Genomic DNA, 23,005 nt, shown 5'->3' with positions numbered 1-23,005 from the left:
CATGATTATATTTTCTACCCACAACCGTAAACCTGCGTCCTGACATAATATAGTTCTATGTAGAATTTTAAGCCGCCAACAATCTTAAATCTGTTTTGTGACAATATTTTTTCTACCCTCAATCATTAACCTGTGAACTGCTCATTTCTATGTAGAATCATGATATTGACAACCTTGATTGGAATGACATTGTTGCGAACCTGTGTCATGACAACATAATTCGACACAGGTTGATCATGCCAATCTGCTCCTTTGGTGGATGCAGAAAGAGGAGTGAGAAGCAGAAGAGGAGCAAGGTGAGGATGATGATGTATGTCTGTTTAAGTTGAATTAAGGCAAACTCTAATCTATTGCACCTTGTCTCTCGTTGATCAATAATTAAGAATCAACCATTTCCCATGCAGACCTATCCTTTGACCTTTAGTGAAATCCATTACCCATCAACTCATATGGAGGTTTTGATGAGTTCAATTCTCCCCTTAATGCTAATAAGAACTTGTCAACAACTTATGATATACTACACAAACTAGGGTATGCACGTTTAATGTGTGTAGATATAACTAAGTTGCCAATTTGTCAAATTTACATGAGCAATGTAATTTCGTTATTGTAATGTTGGTGTGGGACATAAGTACAAAGGGGGTAAATGAAGATTCCGAGTATCAAAGATACATGGTATGTTAGTGATTGTCCACGCTAAAATACCTCTTCTTCTTTAATTCTTAATAACTTAAGGGTGGTAACTTATGGTGTTCATACCCTACATTTTCTCACAATATAAAGCACAACTTCTAGTTAGTATATACAATTGTTATCTATCTATTGCAGCTATTTGGACAATATGTTTAGTTTAATGGAAGCTAAAAAATGAAGTCATATAACTTTACTCTAGTTGGCTTCGTCATCGTAATAACATGTTTGTCGCATGGATTGTACATTACATAGATAAAAAGATTTCTTGCAGGTTCTACGGCTCTTTTAGAAGTTACGTCAGGCATTCTTTGCCATTTAGATATTGTTAGCTTCATTGGAGAAGGGTGGATGTGTTGTTCCCGGTATCTCCCGGAGTGCGCAAACTGATACTGATAGTCGAGGCTAGTGTTCAACACTATCTCCGTAAACGATATTGCTCCGCTACGGTACTAACGGATAGCAGCAATTCGTTACCAAGATACAACGACGAACGTCTCGGAATCGTAGCACTCCGAATTCCGAGACCAGCGAACCTTCTCGTAGGCTTTTGGACTCTTAAATGCACAAGATGAGAGATGAGATGAATGCTCAAGAGAGAGTAGAATAGATGAATTCGATGATTCGATTGATATTTCCAGCATCTGGAGGGTTCTATTTATACTAAATGAAGAGGTTGAATGCCTTTTTGGGTGAGAGGATGTGTTCTTTGGGCTGGATGTAGAGCCGTCAATTTGGGTTGGGCCCGTCGGGTTGGCCCGCCCCGCCAAACAATTTAAGCGGGTTGGGTTGGAATTTTATTAACCCAAGTCCGCCGTGGGCCGACCCGCCTAGGCCCGCGACCCGCGCGGGTCGGCCCGCTTGGGCTTGGGTTGGCCCGCGGGTTGAAAAACATATGTAAGTTAAGTTTTAGGCCAATTTATTATCTTTCTTTGTTATAATTTTGAAATAAAAATAGTATTTTTCATCCAACATAAGTACTCGTTTGTGTTCATTTATAATTAAAATACATGTTTATGTATATATTTAATTGTAGAAAACTTTTTCGAAGTAAAATGTTGAAGATATGAAATGGTTTTTAATTTTTTTAAAAAAATTTGATGGGCCCGCGGGTTGGCCCGCCAAACCCGCAACCCGCCTTAGAATGGGTTGGGTTGGAAATTTCCCAACCCGCTAAGTTGACGGGTTGGCCCGCCCCGCCCCGCCAAATGGTTAGCCCGTCACGGGCCGACCCGCCCCGCCATGGGTTGACCCGTCTGACAGCTCTAGCTGGATGATCTGGATCGTCCATTCTGAAGAGTTATAACCCTTAACATATCCTATTTTAATTTCATCCATCAGATCTGAAGAGTTGTGATTTCTTGTAGGTTCTACGGCTCTTTTAGAAGTTACATCAGGCATTCTTCGCCATTTAGATATTGCTAGCTTCAGTGGAGAAGGGTGGATGTGTTGTTCCCGGTATCTCCTGGAGTGCGCAAACTGATACTGATCGTCGAGGCTAGTGTTCAACACTATCTCCGTAAACGATATTGCTCCGCTACGGTGCTAACGGATAGCAGCAATTCGTTCCCAAGATACAACGACGAACGTCTCGGAATCGTAGCAATCCGAATTCCGAGACCAACGAACCTTCTCGTAGGCTTTTTGGACTCTTAAATGCACAAGATGAGAGATGAGATGAATGCTCAAGAGAGAGTAGAATAGATGAATTCGATGATTCGATTGATATTTCCAGCATCTGGAGGGTTCTATTTATACTAAATGAAGAGGTTGAATACCTTTTTGGGTGAGAGGATGTGTTCTTTGGGTTGGATCGATCTCGATCTGACGCTTCAGATCAAGTCTCATCCCGAGCGACCGGTCAGATCAAGTGCAAAGTGCGCCTACAAAGCGCCCATTGCGCACGTGGCGGGCTCACAGGTGCGAGCACCTGCTCGCCCCTTAGAAGAGAGCACCTGGTCTTTTTCTGAGTTAACTCCATTAACACAGCATCATTAATAAGCAAAGAATACACATTGAAAATTTTCGATGTGAGACTATTCTCCCATGCATTTCCTTATATATATCATTAATGAATAATTAATGTTTATTTGGGTCGACTTTAAATAATTAATTTTTCATTCGCCTTTAATCGGTTTTGAGCAAATTAATAGTCTAAATTTATCTACTCGAAACGTAAATTTCAATTTTGAAGTCAATTATGACTTTTATCTATTGATGGCATTTCAATTTTTTCACAAAACCGTATTGGTCTTTTAAGACCCCAATATCCAACAGGATGTTCTTTGTAATTGTAATTAATTAATGTTTGATTGACTGGTAATTAATCGTCACAATCTATAAAGATGACTGTCGATTAATTTCTAAAGGTTCATTGTTGTATGTTTTTAGTTGTCATAATAATGAATACTCTGATTGGAATTAATTAATCGAATGGTAACAGATGCAAGTAACTGAAGCATTCACTTGATCAACTCGTGTGATAGGATTAGCTAGCAAATTGATTGGCCTAACTTGTCCAACCTAATATGGTTAAACCTCATATGGCCTTCTCATGGCCGGTTTTATGTGTCTAGGCCTCAATTTTTATTCAGAATTAGGACTCATTATTTTTAATGTATTAAATATATTTTTATATATTTTAAAAAAAAATTAAAAAAAATGGTCCACGTGATAAAAAATTACACCATCTTATTCTCTAAAAATTTAGGTCATTATTTTAATATATTAAATATATTTTTATGTATGTATTTTTAATATAATGAAAAAGGATAGGGTCCACATGACATTATCTCAACGTATCAAAGTTTTAGATTTAGTAAAGATTTCATTAGGGTTTTAATAGATAAAGTCAGGACTCTTTTTTTAATAAATAAAATTTATTTTTAATTATGGATATTATTTTATAAAATCTAATCTATTCCTCTTCAATATCTCTCAATCATAGTCTATAATGATTACATTTTTCTTTCTGTTTTCTTCTTTGATTAAGAAGAACGTGAATTAGAATTTTTTTTATCTTATCCATACAATGCAAAATAAAAATGCTAGTTTTTTTAAGTTCCCCCTTTTCCTCTTTTTCAACTTCCTTTTTCTGTGCTCTCTTATTCATTGAGATTGGAGAAGAGAAATTGCACCTAATACTAACACGTTGATGCGGTCAGTGCTACAATACTTGTTACTTGATTAAATTCAAATTTATCATCAAAATGGAAGATTTTATTATTTTTTAGCAATAATGAGTTAGATACTTCTACCATTTCACTTTTTTTTATAGACATTGAATTTAACTTTTATTTAAATATATTTACAGTAATAAATTATTCAATTTTTCATTTGTCTCCATTCTATCATTTACAATTATTCTAGTTCACGTAATGAAAAATATGATTTATTTTTTCTTTTTTTTTGTGCTTAAAAAGGCTTTCATTTAGTTCTTGATAAATGATAATGGCGGGTTTGATTTCATTGTAATCTTTATTTTCTAATAATTGTATTTAGATTTATCATTTTGTATATTATTTTTTATTTATTTGTATTTTGTGCTTCGCAGATGATGATGAGTTGAGTATGGGAGCATGAATTTTTTATATTGTTATCCTATTTTATTGTTCTTATTTCCTCAATTTTGTTCATTCTGTTGTTCTCTCCATCTTTTATTTAAATACACTTATTTTTAGCTAAATGAATTGTAACTTATTATCTACTTGAAGTGTATTATTATCTTACTATCTTACTATTTTATTAAAAATCTCCCTTCTTTACTAACTAACTTTGGTGAAGCCTAAAATGAATTTATGTTAATATCCTTTTTTCTATTCACACTAAAAATAATTCCAAGGTTTATTAGTAATTCCACAAGCGAAACAATCAGTGATCTAGAGTTCGAAACTCAGCTGCGACATATTATTATAAATTTTTCTCATCATTAATTTTCTCTGGTTATTTTATATAAAAAAATATAGTGTCTTTAGTCCCACATCTTACAATTGACAATACTATGCTCAAAAAAGTTTCTATAAATATTTTAGGCTGATAATGTTAAAAAATATATTTTTCTTAGTTTTTTTATTAAGATAAGTATAATATTAAATTAAATTAATTTTTTTTCATAGGGAAGCCGTGAGGGTGACGCTTTTTCCCATATGATGTATAAAATACCATGAAATCCAAACCAAAGAATTGTGAAAAGTTTCTATTTCTATAAATAAACAATTTGTTCTCATTTCTCAGTCTCATTTACCATAAAAAGACAATATATGGATGATGTAAAATTTATATTTCTCGTAATTAGATTATCAAAACTTGAATATAAAATTTTAGTTAATAATTTTACATAAAAAGGTGAGAAAATTAAATTATATAAAAAATATTTTTTTAAAAATTAATATTTAATTTGTTAAAAAAAAATTAAACTACCATTTTCGATTCAAATCTGAATGAAAAATAGGTGAGAAATATTTTTTTTTAAAACAATGTCAACGATCTAAAAAAAAATTCTGCCTAGGGTCTCAAATAGACTTGCGCTAGTCCTGAGCCTTCTCACACAAGATTGCCCATCAATTGTAGCAAAATTTGTGTTGAGTCTTTTACCGTCCGTCTCTAGATTATATGAAAGGAGGTAAGTCATGGGGTCAGCTATAATCATCAAGTTAGCTAGAGGATGGAGAGATTTTTTTTTCCGTGGCATCCGGGGAGGATTGGCTCATCAATTGAATTGATTTGATTATATTGACTTATCGGGATGTATCCATAGAAAAAATATAAATGACTAAATATTTAAAAGTATTTTGTAAAAAAATTGAGAATTTATTTTGAGAAGATCCTCTATGAATTAAAATATAAAAATGGGAAGTTCGTTTCCATTTGATGGACAAAGAATTAAAATGATGGAGGAATGTAGTTTGATTTTTAGCAAAATTGATTTTCATCAAATCAGCGGAAAATGTCATGGATGGCAGAGTAAATAATAATAAAAATAATTGATAATAAATTTAAACTTATCTTTAAATGATTTTACATAATTAATTTTTAAAATAGGTTTTACTCGATTTATTTTTTCAAAAAAACAATCGAAAATATTAGTGCAATAATTTTGATGTTTGACAAATAATATGGCAATATCAAGTTTGACAAAGTTGATGAGGGAATCCAAATAAGTTAAAGTTAGTTGGATGTTTGAAAGTAAGTAGATAAGAGAATCTAAGTAAATTGAGGTTGATTGGATGTTTAGAAATAAGTGAGAAGTTCAATATTGACATGATTTGATTAGATATTTGATAGTCAAGTAGAAGTCTTGATAAATTATGCTTACCTAGGCAAAGGAAAAGTCTTAGTAAAATCAAGGATGATTAGATGACTAGTAAAAGGAAAGACTAGTGTTGATCGGATGATGGGCAATGAAAAAATCTAAATAGATCAAAGGTGATTAAATATTTGGTAAGAGTAAAGTCCAGACAAGTTAAAGTTTATTGAATGATAAGGATAAAATCCATATAGATCAAGATTTTAGAATTTATCAATTATTTTTTATTTAGGTCAAATTAGTTAAAACACATAAGTTAGAACTTACAATTACAATTTATTTGACAGATGATTTTTTCTATAAGAAAAGTATTTTCAACTATAAAATTTGTTAAACAACTCTTGATAACATGAAAACATGATAAAAGAAGAATTTTTAACCGATTTTACAATTACGTATATTAAATTGGAGTTGATTTAAAATAATTAATAATAATATAATAATTAATGAGTTCGATTCTAAAAGAATTCAAAAATACAACTTCAAGAGTATTTTGCTCCCCAATTTCTTGTAAAGGACTCAACCCTTCTATCTAGGACATAAAAATGAAGAAAAATTTTGACATGGCAAATACAAATTTGAAAATGTGAGCAAATGATATACTTTAAAGAGGAAAAAAAACAGTGCTAATGCTTTAATTAGTAGCAAAAGATTAGATGCAATTAGGGGTGATTATTTGATTAATTTAGTATTAATTTTATATAAATTTTATTTATTATTTTTAATCAAATTTGGTTAATCGAAATAACGATTTTTTAATTTGATTTGATTAATTTAGTTTTAGTAAAAATTTAATTTGATTTGATTAGTCAATATTAAATTGATTTTTTATTAATTTAATTAATTTATGGACCCATATAATTTATGGGATGTAGATTGCAAAAAATCGATGATACTGATGTTGTTTGGATAAAAAAAAAATAGAAATGACTCCGTATAATTTGTAATTTCATGAACTTACCATGATTTAAGATCACAATGATTAAAAGGATGAGAAATCAAACTTCCATATCAATGCAATAAGAATAAATCCAAGATGAAATATAAAAGAATGAAACGATAACAATTTGGCAAACAAGACCATGCAATTTGCATAAATAAAAAGATACTCGTCAACAACAACAAAAAAAAAAAAGTTTACCGGATGTATGAATTACTAAGATTAAAAAATTAACAGTATAGCTCTTCATTCTTTGAAAAATAGCTCTGCTGGTAAGAACAAATGACACTTAGACCGGGTTCAATAAAAATAATATCAGAAGCACTTCTAGCAGCAACTGTTGTATCAACAACAACAATATTAATATCAACCTTCTTCAAAGCAGGGGCATCATTAACTCCATCTCCTATCATTCCACATATATGCTTCCTTTCCTATAATTTCTTGACAATTTCGTACTTGTGTTCTGTTCCATAGGAAAACCAACCATGAGTCTTCAATGAAACAATATCATCTCAAGTTACAGCACTTGAGCACAGAGTATAAGTTTATCAATAACTTGGAAATACGCCTGCAAATCCATCAGCCTTCTCTATCAGTTCATCAACAGTGAGTGCAGCCAGTGATGCAGATCCATCTTTATTTTGACCAAGCAATGAAGATGATGGATACATATTTTCCCCCATTCCAAGTCTCTTCCCAGTCTCCTTTGCAATAGTGAGTTGATCACCTGAATTTGAGAAATTTGGTATCAGAAATTCTTCATTAGATGGAAAGCAGATACCAACAGAGAAGTTTGAATTACCAGTGATCATCTTTACATTGACACCAAGGTTGAGAGCTCTTCTAATAGTTATTTTACTATCATGCCTAGAGGGATCGAAAAGTTATAATAAACCAACAAATTGCCATGGACCTCGACTTCTCTAGAACTTCCTGTACAATAAAGTTAACATAGATATTAGGAACGCATTACGCACTTGCTGGCCATTTGGATTGCTAAGGAGCAAAAAAGTAAACCTGTCATGCAACAGCCAGAGATTGAAGTCCACATTCAGCATATTTGTCAATTACAGCCTGAACTTTATTTTTGACAATTCTTTGCAGTTGCAAAGGCTCAAAATCTATCGCCATCAGTCAATTAAATTGCCAATAAGTTATAATAACAATATAGAAAATTATGTTAAAGAAAAAGAGAAAGGCAATAAGAAAAAGTTTTACATGCTCTGGTGCACCTTTACTTGCACGATGCTAGTTGTCATTTTTATCTCTGTAGGTAAGAATAGTTCTTTTGTCTGGTTGAAAGGGAGGAAATTCAATTCCCTAATACCATCTCTAGCATGTAAAAACAAAAATTGATTGATTATTGAGTGACCATATAATAATCCTGAAGTTGGAAATAAAATTATACCACAGTATGATTGTAGTCATATTAAACATATCGCCTTTGTAGGGGTGAACATTCGGTTAATTTGGTCCATAAATTAACTGAATTAATCAAAAATTGATTTAATATTGGCTAATCAAACCGTGTCAAAATTTTACTAAAATCGAATTAATCGAATCAAATTAAAAAATAGTTTATTTCAGTTAACACCAAATTAACTGAATTTGTTTAGAAAACAATAAAAAAAATTTATACAAAATTAATACCAAATTAACCGAATGTTCACCCTAGTCATTCGGGTTTGCAAGCATCCCCACCACAGCGGCCTCAATAGCATCCTGGTTATCCGTCCTTGATGCCCTTACAGCTAACAGGATCACATGCTCTTTATCCACACCCTCAACAAATACATCAATTAGGTTCTTATCAACACCTAACTTGTTAAGAATTAGATATCCATGTTGGCCATCTCCTCAATAACGATCATCTCCTAGTGATAGCGCCTTGTTGGGATAGCCGATGTGATCCAATAAGCATAGTCACACAGTAGATATGAAAATTGGGATGGCTCCAATCAGGAGGACCAACAGATTGTTGATCTCATCCCTATATCTTTTATGCTGAATTGGATACATGAAAATGCTCTCGACGACCATGCCAATTGCAATTGTGCAAATGCAAAAATTAACAATGTCGGTAAGGACCTTTTGAAAGTGCCCAACTTGGTTGGGGTTATCCATTGGATCGGCTATCTTGTCAAAGAAGGTGTGAACTCCAATGACTATGACAATAGTCTCAATCTCTCATTGCGTGTAGGGGTGAACATTCAATTAATTTGATATTAATTTTGTATATTTTTTTTATTTTTTAAATAAATTTGGTTAATTCGGTGTTAACCGAAATAACTGATTTTTAATTTGATTCGATTAATTTGATTTTAGTAAATTTTGATTCGATTCGATTAGCTAATATTAAATCGATTTTTACTTAATTCAGTTAACTTATGGACCAAATTAATCGAATACTTACCCCTATTTGCGTGCAAGTTGAACTAGAGAATTCTTCATCTCCAGGATTCTTGGTGACCGGGAGATATTCTCTTGTTAAGGCAAATTGATCAATCTTCAAAGCATCTCTTTCAAGAAGTTGAGCATATGCACTAACAATAATACTGATAATATCGTCAGGCACTAGAATAGTAGCATCCTGCTTAGTCCTGCAACCATCTCTAAGCGCCTGAAGTATAATATATAATTATGTGGGCGTTAATATCATTCAGGAGAGAAAGGACGGGTCTAGTTTGAATTTTTCATTTTTGAAATCACCAGCTTGCTGTAATGAATATTTAATTAAAATTGAATCGAATTAATCAAAAATTAAATTAATTAATTTTTTAAAAAATTAACTAAACTTACCAAATTTTTTAATAAAAATTGAATAAACTAAACCGATAAAGTATCGATTAATTTGGTCGAAAATTAAATTAACCAATTTTTTTTTAAAAAAATAGAGATTTAATTAAAACCAAAATTAATATTTTTTATTCCATTGGAGATTTATCGGTTCAAATTTTTAATTTCAATTTAATCGATTTAGCCGAATAATGAATTTTAAAACCAAAATCGAAATAAATTAATTGAAAAAAAAAACAGATTTTTGGAAAAAAAATGAATTATCCAGTTAATCGAAATGAATTTTTAAAATTAGTCGGTTAGTTGATTTTTTTTTAGTTTAACTGAATTTTTACTCCCCTTTAATCATACATGTGTGGTATTCATAGTTTCAAAGAATTATGCAAAAGTTAATGTTGTTGGAAGAGTGGAATGACCCCCCTCTCCGCGTGATTATGTTGAAGAGATCTACTTCTTACACTAGCGACCTCTTCCTACACTAGAGGCAAACCGAGGATGAGACGACCCAGCACACTTCATGTGAGGAGATGGGAATAAATATCGGTGCCCACTTCCCTTTCATTGCGCACCAAACTTACCTTAACTTTTCATTTTCTTCGTTCTCAATAGGTCTTGGTGTTGGTTTGCTAGGTTTGATTTATCTCTAAGGCTGGTAGTTCTCTGTCGATTACTGCACGTTTGTTGAGTCAGTTTGGTAGGCCTAATTCATCTCTAAGGCTGGTAGTTTTCTGTCATGGCAGCTATAGGGCAATCGAGCCGTCAATGTAGAGGATATTTTGGAGAAAAATAATTAGATTATTTCCATATTAGAGTTTGAAATCTCTGATTTTTTTAAACGTAATTTCCATTGGCGAGGTTAGTTTGAAAGAGTAATTTTGATTTTTGAAATTATCAGCTGGATAATCATAGATGTAAAGTCATATGAATTCAAGTTGAAAAATAATTATGCGGACCTTAATAGTATCGAGAAATTTCCATTTTTAAAATCACCAACTAATTAAAATTGAATTCAACTGAATTAATCAAAAATTGAATTAACTGGATTTTTCAAACTAATCGAATCGACAAAATTTTTTAATAAAAAATAAATAAATCGAACCCGTAAAATATTAGTTAAGTCCATAAAACACTAACTAATTTTTTTTAGAATAATTAGAGATTTAATCAAAATCAAAACTTGTTTTTTTATTCCATAGGAAATTTATCAATTCAATTTTTAAATTTTGATTTATTCAATTTAATAGAATGAAAAAATGTAAAACTGAAAATGAACAGAATAATAAAAAAAATTAATTTTGTTGAAAAAAATTAAATTATTGAAATAGCTAAACCGACTTTTTAAATTCGACGATTTATTTGCCTTTGATGTTGACTCAACAACGAGAAAAATAATAATATATCCATAAAGCCTTGCTAGTTAGGCGACTTCTAACTTCGTTGGCCAAATCAATGGCAGTGATCTATGGGAGGGGATTCAATATGAAGGCTAAGAACTTGATAATATTATTCTCCCACAAATACAAAAGTATTTTTGAATAAAAAAATTAAAATTAAAAAATAATTTGATTAGGAAGATGAAAGAGAAAAATTAATCTTTATTTCTTCAAAAGGTGTTTAGTTGTCTAGAGAAATAACAGTTTATTACAATGGAGATTAATTCTCGATAGATACATAGGAAAAAACTTATAATATTCAAGGAAATAATAAGTCGATAGTTAATGAACTTTAAATAAAAACATAAATTTCTTGTTTCATCAAAAAAAAAAAAAAAAAAAGTAGCGAAGTGTTTCACGGTTCTAAAAATTGCATAATCGATTCAAAATTGAACATATTTCGAAGTAAAAAAGAAAAACTCTTTTACTTTAATGATTCCGTAAAGTACTGAAGTAATTGATCATAAATAACTGCACATATTGTATTGATTGATGAAGTAAAATATTTATAAGATAATCCTGTCTAAAAGTAAAGAAGACAGTGAGCTAGCGGGGGTGGCTTCGTCATTGACTACAATGAGACTGAGACCTTGCCGACATGGGCATACCTACGCACGCCATATAGAAAAAACGTTAGAGCAAGAATTAGGAAGGGAATTCTTGACACAGACATACCGATACTCAAGTCAGAATAGTAACTGAGCAAAAAATTTAATTAAAATAAATAAATCAATCGAACCGACTAAATTTAAAAATTCGGTTAGATTAATTGGATAATTCATTTTTTTCCCCCAAAAATTTGTTTTTTTTCTTCAATTAATTCATTTCAATTTATGTTTTAAAATTCCTTATTGGTTAAACCGAATAAATCCCCAATGAAATTAAAAAATCAATTTAAGTTTTAATTAAATCTCTAATTATTCAAAAAAATTGATTAATTCAGATTTTGACCTAATTAACCTATATTATCATATTTTATCAGTTTAATTTATTCAATTTTTATTAAACATTTCGATAGTTCAGTTGATTTGAAATTCACTTTTTGATTAATTTGATATGATTTAATTTTAATGGAACATTTAGCCGGTGATTTCAAAAATAAAAATTAATTATTTTTCAAGTGGAATTCATGATACAACAACTATACATCTACAAATATAAATTAATGTATCACAAAAAATCTCCACTCGGACGGGTAAATAATCTAATTATTTTTCTCCGAAATATCATTTTAAATTTAAATTCAAATCTATTGAGTTTTGTTTTCAATTGTTAAAATAATGAAATAATTAATATCAATAAATAGATTATTTACATTTACCTGTCCATTAACGTGTATCCTACTTCATAATCAAGCCAACGGGATGAATAAATAATATATGGCTTATTGTAGCGAGAGATAAAGAGTTTGGTATAGAAGATTGAGTTCAGATATTCGAGCTCAAATAAACATATAGTTAACTAACTATATATGTTTACTTATAACTAGAACTTCAAATGTGTCGTTGTGCCGATTTACCCAAGGTCAATCTTAGTCTAAAGTTTTTAAATATGTATGTGTAATATGTCAATCTAGAGCAAGGTCATGCAAGCATGGTTTGCTCACCCATAGTAAGATTGATATTGCAGTTATTACTAGTGGGCAGCGCATCGTGTGCTCGTCAAGAATCGCTAAGTATTCGATCATTCTTTTATCTGTTTAACATTAGATTTTGTTTTGATTAGTTGTTTGATCATCTTTGACCTGATTAAGTCTGACATGTCAAAACTTCTATTTAACTGTCGAGGTGATTTGAAGTAGTCAATTCTCGAAGATTTGAGTACGAAGTTTTAGTACATTTTAAAAGACAATTTGAAACCGTAAGAAAGAGCCCAAAGCAAGATTTACATGATGTACTTTAATTGTTAATTGTATTTGTTTTTATCTCTTGTATTTGTTTGTCTTGTTTGTAAAAATAGATTGTAAGGTTGTAAGAGATTTCCTTACCTCTGAAAGATCTCTAAAAAATAAAAGATTTAGTAGTGGTAGACTATTAAGTCTTGGTATTGTTTGTCATGATTTGAAGTTTTGTAGCATATTCAAATGATAAGTACGAAATTGAAATAAAGCGATCAAAGCTATTGACCTTTCTAGTTCGTACGGTCCTAAAAAAATAATTTGTACATTAATTTATTGAAACTCCCAATTAAGATAAATATTTGAACATATTTATGTTTTTTCAAGTTTAATTTTAAAGAAAATTATATAAAATATAAATGACATTTTACTGGACCATGTAAATACAATTTGATATTATCTAAATCACTTATCCAATTTTCATACATCCAAATCATGTACCATATGAAATTGGCTCATGAATTTAAAAACTATGAATCATTTTAAATTAAAATTAATATACTTCTAAAACCTTCTTAATACATTTATGTCATTAGATTTGAATTCAACCGCGAAAATTGAGAATAATGAATTTTTAAATATGCAAAGACTAGATAAAAGTTATCACAAGATCTATAATATTGATATTCACTGACTAATACCATCAATGGTATTCTAGAACTCTCACGATTCAAAAAATATTAAACTATTAAATTTTTAAATGATGTAGGTCCATTAACCGAAATTGATCTGAATGAACTTTGAGAATTTTAAATCACTTTAAATTCGCCTCTTTAATGTAGCCATGTGTCTTCATGTTTAAATTCAATAGTATAAATTAAGAGTGATGATTTTTTTTAACATCTAAAAACTAGATGAAATTTATCATAAGTTCATAAGACCTAATGATATTTACTAACCAATGCCAATAATGGACTCTTAGAACTCTCATTGTTTGACAAATATCAAGCATTTAAATTTTTGAATGGTGTAAATCAATTAGCCAATTTTGGACTTAGTTAATGGACTTAAAGATCTCTAAATCGCTTCAAACAAAACCAATATACTCCTAAAACCTCCTTAATATATCTATCCCTTCGTATCTAAATTTGATAGTATAAATTGAGAACAGTTAATTTTTGAATTGATAGAGTAAAAATTTATATACGTACTCTCAATTTACACTATCAAATTTAGATCCAAGAGCATAAATATATTAAGAAAAATTTTAAGAGTACATTAATTTTGATTTAAAGTCATTTAGAGTTCTCTAAATTTATTAGTCGATTTCGAACAAAACTAGATGATAGATTTATAAAGAAAGGGATATATTTCAGAAATATATGTGATTTAAATATTATGAAGTAATATGAAAACTTATGCACTTTAGTAAAATGCCATATTTATTATTATATATATGTTTGATATTTTTTTTAAAAAAAAATTATCTTATGTAATAATTTTGATTAAAACTCTTTATTTAAGCACGAATAAATTATCATATGAATTTATTTAAGCAGGCGTACTGAACATTTGGATAATAGTTGGACATATAAAAAAGTATACTGAATTTGGAAAAAACAATTGATAAAAAAATTCCGAGGGGTGCATTTTAGAGACTTTTGATGATATATATAAAAAATGAGGGTGTTTCTTTGTCTGATGATTTTATTTTATTTTTAAGACAATGCTCGTTTGACTTTGATAAAAATGAAAGGTCTCTTGTTTTTATTTTTTTTATTGGAATCGTCGAAGGGTTTTTCTATTATTATAAAAAACATTCCAGAAATTATCTTTATTGTTAATGTTGTTTTATTAGCTATAGGTTCATAGATAAAATGAATCTAAAAGTCCTCCTTGATCAATTATATCTTTCTAATTTATCTTTTCATTGTGAGATGACCGTGTGAAATTATTGGGATGACGGATTTTATTTTTTATTACTATAGATAAAATCAACCCTTCAATTTAGATTAACATAAATAAATGATGTTGTAATAATTATAATTTTTTTTGGTGCAATAGTTACATCATCTAATGGATAATAAAAAAATGTAATGTTTAAATCTTAGTTGTGACTGTAGTAAATTTTTCGTTAGAAGCGAGCCTAAAAACATCATCTAAATAGGCTTTCATAAGATTTTTCTTATTTATTTTAGTCATCGATAGAAAATTTTCATAGGATTGGATTGGTCATCTTAGGATTAGTCAATTCAAAGAGTTAAATATCTAATATTGATTAAAAAAATAATTATAAATTATAACTACTATATTATAAGTATTTCAATTAGAATCAATATTAATAAATCATGTGCGCATATATTGTAGCAACTATATTTCATAGTTGTAAGAACATGAGCATTTTGGCGTATGATATCTCGGTGCAATGATAGAAGTCGATTCTATAAATTTATTTTACCATCCACTTAATATTTGTGTACATATATATTTAACTTATTTTATATCTGTGAGATCAATACTAGCAGTGCTCTTATAAAATAATTGATCTACCTTTTATGAGTATGAGCACTTTGTTTTTTATTTTTATTAACATTAATCAATATCAACTTACGTTCTAATAATACTAATAAATAATCATATTATATATAGCTTGTAATATTGATACTTCCTCTGGGCTAAAATAAGTCAATATAATATTATTGTTGTTAAGATCATAATTACTACCACATATTATATTATGTTTTTTTATTAATACCAATCAATATTATATTAAAACAGTTAGCTATATAATCATAACTATATATCTATATAATTGTAGAATGAAATCGTGAATACTATAGTTAGATAATAATTATGATCTTGGAATTGCTATAATAGTTTAAAAATAAAGCTAATTTTAAATATCTTTTTAAAATATTTTCAAATATGCTATTTCGAATGGAAATATGTTGAAATCTACTATTTTGAAAAAGATTAATTCTTATTATAATAAAATTTTATATTATTTTTTAACTTGACCAACTTATTATTTTTCTCGCCGAAACAATTGGTTCTAGCTGCTCACTGTGCTCACCGCGCCTCCTCACGCTCCCGCCACCCGCCCTGCCACCGGCCATCTGCCCACAGCCAGCGGCCTCCGGCCTCCTGGACCCACCCACACTATAGCCCAGGGGGTGAACCCGTCGGGGATCGCGGCCCAGCTTCGGACGCTGTCGCAACTGGACGCTCGCGACTAGACGCGATCGTGCCAGATTTCGGCGAGATCGCGCCTGGATTTCGGCGGATCGTGGCCGGAATCTGGCACGATCGCGTCCAGTCACGATCGCATCCGGAATCCGGCAACGATCCCGCCAGATTCCGGTCGCGATCGCGTCCGAAATTTGGCGCGATCGCGGTCGAATTCCGGACGCTATCGCGACCGAACGCGATCGCGCCAAATTCCGGCCTCAATCTCGCCGGAATCTGGCACGATCGCGTCCAGTCGTGAGCGTCCAGTCGCGATAGCGTCCGGAGTCCGACCGCGATCGCGCCGGATTCCGGACGCAATCGCGATCGGAATCCGGAGGGATCGCGGCCGGATTCCGGCACGTCCGGAGGCAGTGGTTAAGCGGCCGACGGACAGATGGGTGGCCAGCGACGACGAGGCGCGGGCTTCGTTACAGCGAGAAGAAGAAGAAAAAAATTAAGAAAAAGAAAATATTGTATTAAAAAAAAATAATTTGACATGACAATTGATCCGTAACAATCCATAGGATAGAATCCGAAACAATCCGTAGGATAGAGTCCGATATAACTTGATTCGATTTCTCTACTTTCTCTTCAATTTACTTCCGTAAAATAAATTAATTTTATAATACTTCCGTAATTATATTTAATGTTGTTTTACTTTAGTTATTTTTTTAGTTTGAATACTGTTCTTTTACCCTAAACCCTCCGTCCTTCAGCCATCGCATCTTGAGAAATTAATATAAAATTATGCACCAAAATGAATTCATTTAATAACTTTATTAAGATTCGTGCGTGAGGTACGTGATGAGGTGTTGTCTTCTATCTACGCATCATTGGATGCCGATTTGACGGTGCGGCTTGCTTCAGGCATCATTGGATTTAATGTTTTTATTTTTATTTAATTTAATAACGAATAATATCTCTGTCTTTCCAGAACGGATTCCGGTTGAAGATGTGTTCGAGCAGCTGAAATACATAAGAAGAGGTTTGACATCTGAGGAAGGAGCCAACCGGCTCCAAATTTTCGGCCCAAACAAATTTCAAGGGAAAAAGGTCAATTTTACTCGTTTGTCTTGCGAATCAATTTCATTTTCTTAATTCTAATTTGTTTTGGAGATCAAGATTCTCTAAGTTTTTAGGCTTCATGTGGAATCCTTAACACGGGTCTTCGAGAAAAAAATTTATATGTTTAATTTACTCTGGTAGTTATAACACTGGTGAAACTTAAAAAGTTCGAATGGAAATGAGGGCATCTTGATGAAACTTAGACCATGGGCCGTCTCCCAACAAAAACAAAACCTACTTCAGTTTTTTCCTTGCATCAAACTGATAAGAAATCAAAATAATGGAATTTCTACAAAGCAAAAAACCTACAAGCTGAAGCACTCGCCGGAACTTCCTCGTGTCAAGCGTACACAGCGAAGTTCCGATCCAATGCGACCGATTAGGAACGGCAAAGAAAGAAACCTGCTGAAGAGCCTATGCTCCCTCGCCAGGAAGCTTCGGATGTATTAGAGGGGCCAGAGGAGTTAGGCGGGGAAAGGGATATTTTGGTCATAGTAATTTTACTATGTTAGGGCTTGGGAAAAGAGGGGGAGGCTTTGATGAGGGAAAGGATTGGGGGTCTTCGGAATTTCTTCTGTAGCCAATGCCTCCGGACTCGTGCCATCATCGCCGCCAAACACACATTCTCGTCTCTCCCTTTCCACTACAACGCCATCGCGAGCAGCCTCCTCTTCTTCCTCTCCATACGGATGTTGCCGACTCCTCCTCCCCTTTTCTCCTCTCCGCGCTACCGCCTCTGCGCCGTGGCCACCAACGGCTATCACCTCCATGCCGCCATTAGCGGTTGCTGCCTCCACCCCACCACCAGCGGCCACTACCACCCTCCGACGCTGCCTTCAGCAGCCGAAGCCGCTTGACATACGCTGTCACCCTTCGATTTGCACTGTCACACCATTTCGGCATCAATCCATCCCCGATCCGCGTTGTCATGCGCTTTTGATGCGATCCAATCTCCTCCGAGTCATCATGGTCATACATCACGGTATTGTGTCCCGGCCTTCGAGCCGATATTATGTTCTGACACTCGAGCTAATATTATGTTCCGGTTTTCGCGGCGTCTAACCTGTGGGTATGTTTCGGTTTGTGTATCGTTGTCATATCCTGCCTGTATGTTGTTGTCATATCCTGCCTGCATGTCGCTGTCATATTTCAGTCTGTATGTCGCCTTTTAGATCCATGTCGCGTCTGACTCTGTGCCGTCAGATTCAGCTCCTCATCAGGCTCATATTCATCTACTCTTTTAGCTCATGACGACTCGATCAACGTCATGATCAACTCATCAGTGTACTAAAGGGTGCCTCCTGATATGTTTTTCATGCTTATTCTCTACGCATTTCATTATTCTACTATTTATTCGACTTTTTATATATTTTTGGGATATGTCTCGAGTATTGAGGTACCGGGAACAAGGTAACCCGATCGCTATCTACAAGGAACGTTGACCATAAACCTTCTAATGACTTGATCAATCTAGAAAACATCTCATCATATCCTCTCCTTTGGGTTATAATAACTCGATCAATATTCTAACTATATTACCAATGTTGTCTACTCTTTTCAACTTTAAGACGGAATCAACATGTGTTAGGTACTTAGTGGAGTAAATCTAAATCCTCATCAATCCTTAATCATTACATCGATATCATGCGTCTATGTCAATGCTACCGTTACCTTCAGCCAAAAGATTAGAAGAGAAGAAGAGATATTCGGCCAGCTAAGAATGATTGAGAGAGAGAGATTGCGAAAGGATCGAACTTTCCCTAAGACAGAGAGTGAAATTCGAACTTTCCAACGTGCGCCGTAGCAACTTAGGAAGCCGCAACGCGCGACCTATCGTGCTTCTCTCTTTGTACAGCGTTCTTCGAATGCATTGAAAGACCGCCAGCTGTCCCGCGACGAATCATCTCACGGTGGTCATTGACTTCTTCGAGTCACCGAAGCGTGGTTGAGGATGACGATCTGTAGCTCAAACTGTGCTCCGTGTTCTTTAGCGAACTAATTTAATGGCTGGTAATAGATCGGCTTACTTTTCAGTTCTTGCTTTTTAAACTCCAAAATCACACAACTAACACTGAATGCAAGCTGCTCATCTTACTCCACTTATGTTCTTACGGCTAAAATTAACCTCCAGATCTGAAATATAAAAAGGAAAGAAAAGAAAGGAACTCCAGTAAGAATTAACATGCAAGTTTTTTTCAATGATTCAACGTCTTCCGTGCCGTTCTAATATTCTTTGTTTCCAGTAGTTTAATTAGCCGTATCTACATAAAAGCAGTCTCCTTTCTTCAAGCTTCCTCTGCCAATTAATTCTTGCAATGAATTCCTCTGCTTTCTTGTCTATTTGGCACCATCCTTTCTCCTCCTCTTCCTCTTCCAAGCCTTCCTCTTCTCGCACAGAGTTCATGCCCACTGTGGTACTGCTTTCCGTGTCTTCCCACTCAGCTTGCCGTTCACTGCTCGCCTTCGTGTACTCATCGTAGACATCAGTCGTCGGAGAAGAACACATGAGCTTCCACTCGCCGGCGAGATAGAAGACGATGACGATGTTGCAGAGTAGGAAGAGGCACTTGGGGACTCGACAAGAACGCACACGAGGAATCCACAGTGGAGCCGACAGGAAGAGGCCAACAAACAAGACTATTGCTAAGTGGGTGAGGTTGGGGAGGAAGTGCTTCCCCTCCCTGAGCCTCTTCATGCCCTGAAACTTCTGTATTCTGACGGGATCCACGAAATCAAAAGGAGACTTTATAGCAGATGAATATATCACTCGTTCCTTTGATATGGTTTGTTTAATCAGGCCTGAGAAAAAACTTTACAGAAGGTTGCGGCGAGCTGATGCTTGCTCTCCACCTTCTTTTGCTTGGGAATTTTGATTTGGCTACTTTCAGACACCACGAGACGTTCATGCATGGATTCTTTTGGTTGGTTAGGATTGGGAGATCTGCTTCGAAGGGAGACTTGTTGATGTTTTTTTCTATTTCCATGTGCAGAAACTTCAGAAAAGGATGAGTAGAAAAGAACTCTGGACATTTTTTAATACAGGAGAAAGAACTATTGCCATTTTTGTCGAAGAGACGAGGATCGAGTGGAGCAAGCATATGCTTGATTGCTCTTGGAAAAAGGTAGGTTTTGAGCTATTAGTTGGCCTGCGATAGCTGATCTCGCTTAGCAGACATGCTGATTCCTTTTGAATACGGTATAATCTATTCAGGGATCGCAATCGTGGGAGAATTTAGTAAGGAAAAAGAATTTTGACAGAAGTTTCAAAGCTAAAGGCGGAGTTCGCAAAAAATCTGCCCTGATCTGGCGGACGAGTTGGACACGATTCGCCTCGCACTTATCTTGTCCCTTCTCCGTCGAGAGAAATTTCTGTAGATTCTGTCACTGCATATTCAGTGTTACATCAGTCAATTAGATAAATGAAATAAAAATATTGCATTTTCAATGTTTTTATTATGAGATTTAAAATAAAAATATATATTCCACTAGCTACTCTAATTGCATACTTAAGATTCGGATTATCTAGTAAGGCCAAATAAGTCCCCATGATCTACTTTTGCATGTTGTGTGAGGGGCTATTAAAATGACAGCATCACTTTCGCTACAAGAGTATATTTACCAAATCATATACATAATTCTTATTATACTCCTCCTTTATTCCATGTGTGTTTTTTCGGGATGGTGCGATGATTAAAATATGAGGTGTTATCATATGAGATCTTGGGGTCGAAATTTGGTGTGACCGAACATAACCTCCCCCATGTCTTGATCATTTGCACTTATGGCTAATAGTTATCCGTTATTTACCTTTTCCGTGTTAATCTAGGGATGAATTGACGAGGACACTGGGGCGAATGAATCGCTTTTTTTTTTTTACCACGTGTGGACTACAATCATTAGTAGTTGACTAATCTTGAGTGTCAATTGCTGTGTATCAAATTGATTGTCTCAATTGATACTTGAACTTTGTGCTCCATCTGTGGATTCTAATCGACTTTGTTAGTCGGCTATGAAATTTTCTATCGAACGATCACAAATCTGTCACGGAAAGTCAACTATCATGAACCATCAATTATTTGTAAACTTAATATCTCAATCTTAATCCTCAAACCTATGGATCACATGGTTACACTTAAGAAGTTACACAGAAAGTAATGAATTTAGTTTAAAATGTTTCGAAGATACCTAAGATCATCATCGAATTTTGGCCCAAACTCATTAATGTCCCTATTGTGTCAAAAATTTCAAAACCTTGAGAAAGTTTAAATTAAGAAGGCATATAAACTCTTTTATAGTGTTGGTAAGTGAGTATGACAGACTTAGGGCCTCTAGCAAATTTACGACAAAATCTCTTATGGTGCATTTGGTTAAGTTATCTTGTATAACTTTGGTTATGTGATTATCAAATAATCACATAACCAAGATTATGAGGAATAAAATATAACCAAATGTTGTTTGGTTCAACTTAGGTAATGTACCAAAAACTTATTTATTTGAAGGTTTTAATGAATAACCTAATTTAATATTTTACTATATTACCCTTAGTTACAAAACCAACCATATATATCTTTTAAACTCTATATTTTTTATTTTCACATTTTTTTCTTTGTTTTTGTGTTTTTTAAATTTTTAATTTTTTTCCATTTTTTTTTTATTTTTAAAATTTTTTTTACGTTTTTTTATTTTTTTAATTTTTTTTTTCTATTTCTCCTTTTTTATGCTTTTTAAATTTTCCCCTATTTTTTTACATTTTTTTATGTTTTTCTATTTTTTATATTTTTCCTCATTTTTAATTATTTTTTAATGTTTTTTCTATTTTTTTATAATTTGTTTTAAAAAAAATATGTTTTTTTTTATTTTTTAAAAAGTTTTTTATTTTATTTTTTATGTTTTTTATTTTTATTTACATTTTTCTTTTTATCATATTTTTCTTTTATTTGAGGATATTTTGGGTAAAAATTTTTTGTTAATCCCGGAATCAAGAAAAATCTTAGTTTTTCGAGGTTTTTCGATTCCGGGTTGCATGCTCCTTTTGCTGACGTGTCGGGCATGGAACATTACTCGAGAATCATTGATTACCTAAACCAAACAGGGTTTTCGTTGATAACCTTGGTCAGACAACATGTTGCTTCTAACATAGGAATTGCTAAAAGTAAAATTCGGGAAAAAGAACCCATTGTATGGGAAATACTTCAAAAATCTGTCGATAAATGAATCTCAATTTGTTGAGCGGTACTTATTAGGTCCTGACGTCCTAAAGCACTGATGGTATCATTATGAATATACAAGCCAAAATTGGATAACGAAAATCCTGTTTGGTTTAGGTAATCGATGATTCTCGAGTAATGTTCCATGCCCGACACGTCAGCAAAAGGAGCATGCAACCTGGAATCGGAAAACTCAGAAAACTGAGGTTATCAAGGATGACCCTCAACCAAACACACCCTTATGGTTATGTCAATTTCAAACTCTCTATCTAAATTGTGAATCCATATACAACGACAATCATACATACTCACCAACACTACTACAGCGGTCTTGTGACTCTCCTAGATCACAATATGTTAAGATTTTGAAATTCTGAATATTGTAGGTCCATCAGAGAGTTTATGTTAAAACTCATTAGTAGCTCTAGGAGCCTTAGAATCACTTCAAATTTGACCATTGTGTATTAGGAGTCTCCTACATATAACTATATCCTCAAATCT

The 23,005-nt window shown here is 32.9% G+C and overlaps 1 long non-coding RNA gene and 1 pseudogene across 1 annotated transcript; one reads left to right on the top strand and one right to left on the bottom strand.

Moving 5' to 3' along the window:
* Positions 1–125: 125 nt before the first annotated feature.
* LOC122041651 lies at positions 126–12,496 on the bottom strand (annotated as a pseudogene).
* Positions 12,497–17,164: 4,668 nt separating this feature from the next.
* LOC121976312 lies at positions 17,165–20,403 on the top strand. Its single transcript, XR_006110603.1, has 2 exons — positions 17,165–17,285; positions 20,288–20,403. It is a non-coding gene; the product is annotated as an uncharacterized LOC121976312 (long non-coding RNA).
* Positions 20,404–23,005: the final 2,602 nt, after the last annotated feature.

Source organism: Zingiber officinale, chromosome 1B (assembly GCF_018446385.1).
Source record: "Zingiber officinale cultivar Zhangliang chromosome 1B, Zo_v1.1, whole genome shotgun sequence".
Classification (NCBI taxonomy): domain Eukaryota; kingdom Viridiplantae; phylum Streptophyta; class Magnoliopsida; order Zingiberales; family Zingiberaceae; genus Zingiber; species Zingiber officinale.
Note: the sequence above shows the minus strand (reverse complement) of the source record. Positions and strands in the feature narration are given on the sequence as shown.